Below are 9,304 nucleotides of genomic sequence, written 5' to 3'. Positions count from 1 at the left end.
GATATTTTGGGACTTATAGTATATTCTCTTATTTTTATCCTATTTGATTTTCAGTTGCTTGGGGACGAGCAACAATTTAAGTTTGGTGTTGTGATGAGCGGATAATTTATACGCTTTTTGGCATTGTTTTTAGGTAGTTTTTAGTAGGATCTAGCAACTTTTAGGGATAATTTTATTAGTTTTTATACTAAATTCACATTTTTGGACTTTACTATGAGTTTGTGTGTTTTTCTGTGGTTTCAGATATTTTCTGGATGAAATTGAGGGACTTGAGCAAAACTCTGATAAGGAGGCTGACAAAGGACTGCTGATGCTGTTGGATTCTGACCTCCCTGCACTCGAAATTATTTTTGTGGAGATACAGAACTCCAAATGGCACGCCCTCAATGGCGTTGGAAAGTAGACATCCAGAGCTTTTCAGCAATATATAATAGTCCATACTTTATTCGAGTTTAGATGACACAAACTGGCGTTCAACGCCAGTTCCATGCTGCATTCTGGAGTCAAACGCCAGAAACACGTCATAAACCAGAGTTAAACGCCAAAAACACGTTACAACTTGGTGTTTAAGTCCAAGAGAAGCCTCTGCACGTGTAAAGCTCAAGCTCAGCCCAAGCACATACCAAGTGGGACCCGGAAGTGGATTTCTGCATTAATTACTTATTTCTGTAAACCCTAGTAGCGAGTCTAGTATAAATAGGATATTTTACAATTGTATTAGACATCTTGGTTTTCGTTTTTTATCTTAGCATCCATCTTTGGACATTTAGTTCTTAGACTTTGGGGGCTGGCTATTCGGTCATGCCTGAACCTTGATCACTTATGTATTTTCAACAGTGGAGATTCTACATACCATAGATTAAGGGTGTGAAGCTCTGCTGTACCTCGAGTTTTAATGCAATTACTACTATTTTCTATTTAATTCAGCTTATTCTTGTTCTAAGATATCCGTTGCACTTCAACCTGATGGATGTGAATATCCGTGACACTCATCATCATCCATCCTTATGAACACGTGATTGACAACCACTTCCGTTCGACCTTAGAACGAGCGCATATCTCTTGGATTCCTTGATCAGAATCTTCGTTGTATAAGCTAGAATTATTGGCGGCCATTCCTGAGAGTCCGAAAAGTCTAAACCTTGTATGTGGTATTCCGAGTAGGATTCAGGGATTGAATGACTGTGATGAGCTTCAAACTCACGATTGTTGGGCGTGATGACAAACGGAAATGAATCAATGGATTCTATTCCGACATGATCGAGAACCGACATATGATTAGTCGTGCTGTGACAAGAGCATTTGGACCTTTTTCACTGAGAGGATGGGAAGTAGCCATTGACAACGATGATGCCCTACATACATCTTGCCATGGAAAGGAATATGAAGGATTGAAAGTAAGAAAGCAGTATGTTGCAGAGATTCAACAGGGATGAAGTATCTCCATACACTTACAAGATAACCATAGGTTGCTTCATACCAATAATCTCCGTGGGATCGACCCCTTACTCACTTAAGGTTTATTACTTGGACGACCCAGTGCACTTGCTGGTTAGTTGTGCGGAGTTGTGACAAAGTGTGATTCTCGTTTGAGAGCACCAAGTCATTGGAGCCATTGTTGATGATCACAATTTACGCGCACCAGCGTTATTGCTTCCTAACGCTTCCTATTTCTGGCGTTGCCAACACCAGGACTTGGTTCCTGGTGTTGGCTAGATTGGGCGCCTGTTAAATTGGGCGTTGTCACTTGTGCATCCATGCGTACGCATGTTAACTCGTGCATACGCGTCCTTGAAAAAACTTCCACCAAACGTATGCATCATAGGTCGCGCATACGCATGATTGTAAAATCTTAAAGCCCAAGTGTCGCAGGCGTTATCCTAAAATGACACCAGTTCAACCTGGCATTGCCAACACCAGCTCCACCTTCCAGGGATGTCCCTGGCGTTACCCAAACATGATGCCAGTTTATATTGGTTGTTACCAATTCCCCTTTGGTATTGATGTCATCTTGTTTACTTATGTCCACACACAGGTGTGTGCATACATACACTTCCTAAAACTTCTAGCTCCAAGATCGGAGGCGTTGATTGAAAGTAACGCCAGTTATGGTGGGAGTTTCCAACGCCCAAAAATTCCTTCCAAGATAGTCTTGGCATTGATGGAAGGTAACGCCCTTGTATCTTGGAGTTGCCAATGCTAGAACACACTCCCACTGGTCTTTCATTATGCATGAGCGTTGTCCTGAAATAACTCTCTTATGTTGGGCATTGCCTTGATGTGCCTGGCGTTATTTGAGGGCAATGCCAGTTAAGTTGGGCGTTGCCAATGCTAGGGTCCACCTTCCAGCATTTGCTTGGGCATTGTTTGAGAATAACAGCAGTATAAGCTGGCGTTGCCAACGCTAGGGAGTTAGATCTAGGATTTCCTCATCAAGCATGGGCGTGGTTTCATGATAACGCTAGTACAAGTGGGCGTTGCCAACGCTACATAGCTTCCATGGTTGGAGTTCTTTGAAGTAACGCCAGTATAAGTGGGCGTTTCCAACACCACCCTGCTCCCATGATGGGCGTTGTTTGAAGTGACGCTCCTTATGTTGGGCATTGCCAACGCCCAAGTTGACCTGCTCCAGTCTTTCCTTCACCTATCATCAACCAAATAGAATGCATCAAAGTTTGATATTTCATGAATCCGTACAAGATATATTATCCTATTTCAGTGCAATATAATCCTCTTGATCAACACATTCACTTTGCATCATTTATTGCATTAAATGACTCTTATATGTTCATGAAATAGTCAAAATCTCAATTCATGCTTGATGATCTATGATGAGCGGATAATTTTTACGCTTTTTGGCATTGTTTTTAGATAGTTTTTAGTAGGATCTAGCTACTTCTAGGGATGTTTTCATTAGTTTTTATGTTAAATTCACATTTCTAGACTTTGCTATGAGTTTGTGTCTTTTTCTGTGATTTCTGGTATTTTCTTGCTGAAATTGAGGGACCTGAGCAAAACTCTGATAAAAGGCTGACAAAGGACTGCTGATGTTGTTGGATTCTGACCTCTCTGCACTCGAAATGGAATTTCTAGAGCTACATAACTCCAAATGGCGCGCTCCCAACGGCGTTGGAAGTTAGACATCCAGAGCTTTCCAGTAATATATAATAGTCCATACTTTATTCGTGATTAGACGACGTAAACTGGCGCTCAACGCCAGTTCCATGCTGCATTCTGGAGTCAAACGCCAGAAACACGTCACGAACCAGAGTTGAACGCCAAAAACACGTTACAACTTGGCGTTCAACTCCAACAGAAGCCTCTGCACGTGTAAAGCTCAAGCTCAGCCCAAGCACACACCAAGTGGGCCCCAATAGTGGATTTCTACATCAATTACTTACTTCTGTAAACCCTAGTAGCTAGTCTAGTATAAATAGATTTTATTATTGTATTAGACATTCTGGATTGTATTTTTGATCATGTGATCACGTTTTGGGGGCTGGCCATTCGGCCATGCCTGGACCTTCATCACTTATGTATTTTCAACGGTGGAGTTTCTACACACCATAGATTAAGGGTGTGGAGCTCTGCTGTACCTCGAGTTTCAATGCAATTACTACTATTTTCTATTCAATTCGACTTATTCTTATTCTAAGATATTCGTTGCACTTCAACATGATGAATGTGATGATCCGTGACACTCATTATCATTCTCACCTATGAACGCGTGACTGACAACCACTTCCGTTCTACCTTAGACCGGACACATATCTCTTGGATTCCTTAATCAGAATCTTCGTGGTATAAGCTAGAATTGATGGCGGCATTCATGAGAATCCGAAAAGTCTAAACCTTGTCTGTGGTATTCCGAGTAGGATTCAGGGATCGAATGACTGTGACGAGCATCAAACTCGCGATTGTTGGGCGTGATGACAAACGCAAAAGAATCAAGGGATTCTATTCCGACATGATCGAGAACCGACAGATGATTATCCGTACTGTGACAGAGCATTTGGACCATTTTCACTGAGAGGATGAGATGTAGCCATAGACAACGGTGATGCCCTACATACAGCTTGCCATGGAAAGAAGTAAGAAGGATTGAATGAAAGCAGTAGGAAAGCAGAGATCCAACAGGGACAAAGCACCTTCATACACTTGTCTGAAATTCTCACCATTGATCTACATAAGTATTTCTATCTTTATTTTCTGTTTATTTATTATTATTATTCGAAAACTCCATAACCATATATTATCCGCCTAACTGAGAATTTCAAGATGACCATAGCTTGCTTCATACCAACAATCTCCGTGGGATCGACCCTTACTCACGTAAGGTTTATTACTTGGACGACCCAGTGCACTTGCTGGTTAGTTGTGCGAGGTTGTGAAGAAAATGCTGAGTTATAAACGCGCATGCCAAGTTGAATGCCATTATTAGATATCACAATTTCGCCCACCAATCTATTACAGGAAGGGATATTTCATGCAATCACTTGTTTATTAACTAGCTAGAAATTGTATGAAACTAAGCTATAAACCATCTAATTAGCTACCTAAACTAGCTAAGATGTACATGCATCAGAGGGAGAACCCAGTAGCGGTGCGGCGACCTGGTGCGGGATTTTGTAATTCCCACAACTTAACCGGCAAGTGCACCGGGTCATCCAAGTAATACATCAGGTGTGTGAGGGTCGATCCCCCGAGGATTGTCGGACTGAGCAACAATGGTTATCCAATTGGCTTAGTTAGGCAAACAAAAAGAGGTTTTGATGGTCGAAATTCGCATAAAACAGTAAATAAGAAAGTAAAGAAAGCAATTAAAAGTTTTGGTGTAAAAATAGTAAGAGAAAACAGTTAAGGCTTCGGAGATATTTACTTTTTCGGATTAAAAGTTCTTACCAACTATTTTAACAATGCATGATTCATTCCATGGCAAAATATAAATTTTTATACCCTAATCTCTTAATGATTTAGCCTATTCTAACCTTCATTAACTGTCACTTTCGTGGTCACTTAATTCTGATTAGAGGGTTAAATTAAAAAACTAGTTTATGGCCACCAAAACTCTAATTACCCATAGCTAACAGGATTATATGTCACATATCCCATTTAGTTCATGTAATTAGTAATTTAGGAGGAATTTCTTTTCAAGCTGTTGTTCAAGCGAAATAACTCTTTCGAGAATCACAAGAACTCATGTAGAATAAAGGTCATACTCTTGTTCCACCTAGATTCATGAGATTAAGAATGAAAATAATCCTTAAAATTGAATCAATACATTAATTAAAATAGAAAACCAATTGTTTTAATCTATAGAAATAAACAGAGATCCTAACCTTAACCAAAGAGGTTTAGTTGCTCATGACTTACAGAGAAAAACTAGAGTTCTGAAAAACGTGTGGCAGTCTAATCCAAGTTGGCCTTTAAAGGTGGATCTTATACCTTATATACTAACATAATTTGATTTTGAAAATAAAATAAAATAAAATAATAAATCCTAAGACTAAAAGATATTGTTTGTAAATAAAAATTACAAAAAGAAAATAAAATATAACTAATAAATGCTAAATCCACTTGAGATGCCAAAAGAGGGGGAATTCGGGCCAAGCTTGCTGGCATTAAATGCTGGCTGAGAATTTAGCACCCTAGAGGGGGCAGCACGTTGCTGGCTTGTGTCCCTTGCAGGCGTTAAATGCCAGTTAGGCGTTTAGCGCCCAGAGGGTGCTGCCAGCTTTCTTCTTTTTTGTTCCAAACTCTGCCAAATAGCTCTGAATTTCACCTGAAATCATGAAAATACTAAAACAACTCAAAATAGCATCTAAAGATGATTTTTGCACTAAAATCATGTAAAAGTAAATAAAATCTAACTAAAACCAACTAGAAAATAATGAGAAAAGGGTACAAGATGCTCACGCATCATGGCCAGGGCAGCAGGCAGCTGGACGAAGGTTTCTTGAATTGCTAAAGACTGAACACTGAACAGAGAAGAGGATTGTAGAATAAGAACGAAGAACCAGAAGAGGATTGCTATTTGTTGAAGAAGAAGGCAAAACCAGATGCCGAATTGCTGAAGGAAGGAATGCAGAAGAGGAACGTAGCGGTAAAATCACACAAATTACAACTAGTGACGCAGAAAAGCAGCACAGTTACACAGAAGAAGGCAAAACTACCAGATACGGTGCGGCGACAATTCAAAGAGAAACCAACGAAGCCACGCAGGAAAATCACGGAGATACAAGGAGAAACCGATAGAGCCACGCAGGAGAAATGTTGAATAGGTTAGCAACGTCGGTGACAGTGAGCCAATGACACTGCCACACTGGCGAAGATGTGAAGTGGCGACAGTAACTCTGGAGCCTAGAGGATGGAGGCTGGAGCAGAGAAAGAAAATTAAAAAAAGTGAGAAGAAAAAGAGTTAAAAAATTGGAGTGGGGACAAAATTAATTATGTAGTGAAAACAACTATGGTATTTCACTAAAAACTACTCACTATTTTTTGAAATTTCACTATGCCCCCACTTCCTTGTAAATACATTCGTCCCTGTATGAAGGGATGAGATTATGGGAGAGTAGAATGTTATGAAGATGAAGGTAAATGGGTACATGATGGACCGTTTACTTGTTTTTTCATTGTCAAGTTCATAGAATGGAAGAAGCCCATAATGTCCAGTATGGTGTGATGACGTGGACTGGCTTATGTCATGTCCCCTGTAGTTGGTTTACAGTGAAATGGTAATCTAAATTTGGACGTTGATGGGCCTTTATGATTGAGACTGGACGGAATATTTTAGAATTTTATTCCAAAAATTAAAGTCAGTTTTGTTAACTTGGTTGGTGATATAGTCACAAAAAAAAAACTTGGTTGGTGATATAAAATTTATTTGAATGTAATTAAACGGTTAAAAAATATATATTTTAAAAATTTTTTTAATATATTTGACAAAATTTTAACAATAAAAATAAAAATATTTTTTAATTATAATTTTTAATTTTTAAAAAATTACTTAAACAAGATATTTTAACTTTAATATTATAAATAAATAAAAATATTTTTATATTATTGTGTCAAAACCAATTTTCTATCATGTCTATCACAAATTTTATATTCATCTAGTTCCCATTAATTTTGCATCCTTACTCAATTTCCTATACATACACTAACAATTTATCAACTAATAATCACACTTTCAATTGATAATTATGCATTATCCCTCAACACAATCATAGAATCGAACAATACTATCGGCTATACACAATTTTCCTTATACATAACGCTTCTATTCATTGACACCACCACCAAAATAAAATATAACACCTTAAATACCCGCATTCTAGTAGCTTATGCAAACACGCAACGACACTAAGGGACATCAACAATCTAACAACCACAATCAACGATCGGCACAATAACTCCACGGCCATGGCATCTTCGGTCATAATATCCCCTTCTTGAACATGGATGAAGCATAGCGGACCTATCCTAAAAGAAAATTACACGACGACTGTTACTAGATTTGATGCATATAGACACGGCCAATCATCTACTGTGATCTGCGCCGGAGATGTGATTATGCACCTTACTTACTGCTGCAGCATACAGATTAGAGGTCTCCTTTAACCATTCTTGACATAACAACTATTACGTACTACATGTACAAGCACACCACATTTATCGCAGGGCTAATTCGTCCTTCTTATTATAAGTCAGCTTTCGAACTTACTAATCTATACTTTTTCAGCTGTCCCTTATCGTCAAAATAATACTTGCAACATGACCGAATTAGTCAATACAAATTAATGCACGAATTAGTCAATGCAAATTACAAATTTAACCAATCAAACGAGAGGTCTATCCAAAATTATGGGGAGAGAAAAAACGAAGCACGGAAAAGAAAATTCAACACCATCCTTACATTGATCGTGAGTGAAAGCAATATATATACAGTTCCATTAGAAAACCAACAAAAAATAACTAATGGTAGTTAACTATCAATTAATTTTTTTTTTTTACTTTTTTTAGAGAAATTATAAATTTAAATTATCATAAAAAAAATTTAAACCTTCACAAAAAATATCCAAAATTTCAAAAATAAAACATCTAATAATAATAAACATCTAAAATTATATAAATTATTTTAAAATTCTAAAATTTATTTTAAACATTTAATTTTTTTTTAAATTCCAAAATTATTTTAAAAAATTCAAAAATTATTTCTAAAATCATCTTAAAAATTCCAAAATTTATTTTAAAATTTCAAAATCAACTTAAAATTTTCAAAAAAATCATTATAAAAATTCTAAAATTATTTTAAAATTTTTAATAAAACAAATATTCAAAACATAACAATAAAAACATCCAAAACCTAATAAAAAATATCCAAAATTATTTTAAAAACTTTAATACCTAACAAAACGAGACATTAAAAAAATATTTAAAAAAATCCAAAAATTAAGAAAAAAAACACCTAAAATTATTATAAAATATCCAAAATTTAAAACAAACAAATATCCAAAGCATAAGTAAAAAATATTCGAAACATAAAAAAAAGAAACATGCAAAACCAGTAAAAAAATAATGAAAAAAAAAACATCCAAACATAACAAGATCTAGCAAAAAAATGAAATATCTAAAAATTTGTTAAAATTTCTTTGGAGAAACGTCAATTCAAATTTTCACCAGTAACATTTAAAACCAAATAAAAAGTATCTAAAATTTAAAAAAAACATCTAAAACTATTTTCAAAATTCAAAATTATTTTAAAAATTGTAAAGTTCCAAAATTTATTTTAAAATTTCTAAAATTATTTCTAAATCATTTTAAAAAATTTTAAAATTTATTTTAAAAATTCAAAACCAACAAAACGAGAGATCCAAAATTTTTTAGAAAAGAAACTTCCAAAAATTAGAAAAAAAAATCTAAATCTATAGAAAAAATTCAAAACCTAAGACCAAAAAAATCCAAAATGAATGGCGTTACGGAAAAAGCAGAGACAAGAAGAAGAAGTGGCGACAGAAGCGAGATGAAAAAAAAAAAGAAGAAGGAGGAAGAAAAAGAAAAAAGTCATCGCCGACGACCTGCAACTTGCGCGGATGGAGTGGGAGAGGCGGTTGCGATTCGGGTGGTGACGATGATGAGGTGGGAGACGTTGCTACGTGGACGGCGAGAGCAGTTTCCTCATTGTTTCTTCTTCCGTGAGCGCTCCTGCATGAACAGCGATGAAGGCAGTGGGTGCAGCTGATTCCGTCACGGAGGAGGGGTGACATATTTCTGAACGACGTAGTGCTCAGCGGCTTTCTTCCCT

The sequence above is a fragment of the Arachis duranensis genome, chromosome 4 (genome assembly GCF_000817695.3).
Source record: "Arachis duranensis cultivar V14167 chromosome 4, aradu.V14167.gnm2.J7QH, whole genome shotgun sequence".
Taxonomy (NCBI): domain Eukaryota; kingdom Viridiplantae; phylum Streptophyta; class Magnoliopsida; order Fabales; family Fabaceae; genus Arachis; species Arachis duranensis.
The sequence above is the reverse complement of the archived record's forward strand: the minus strand, read 5'-3'. Positions refer to the sequence as shown.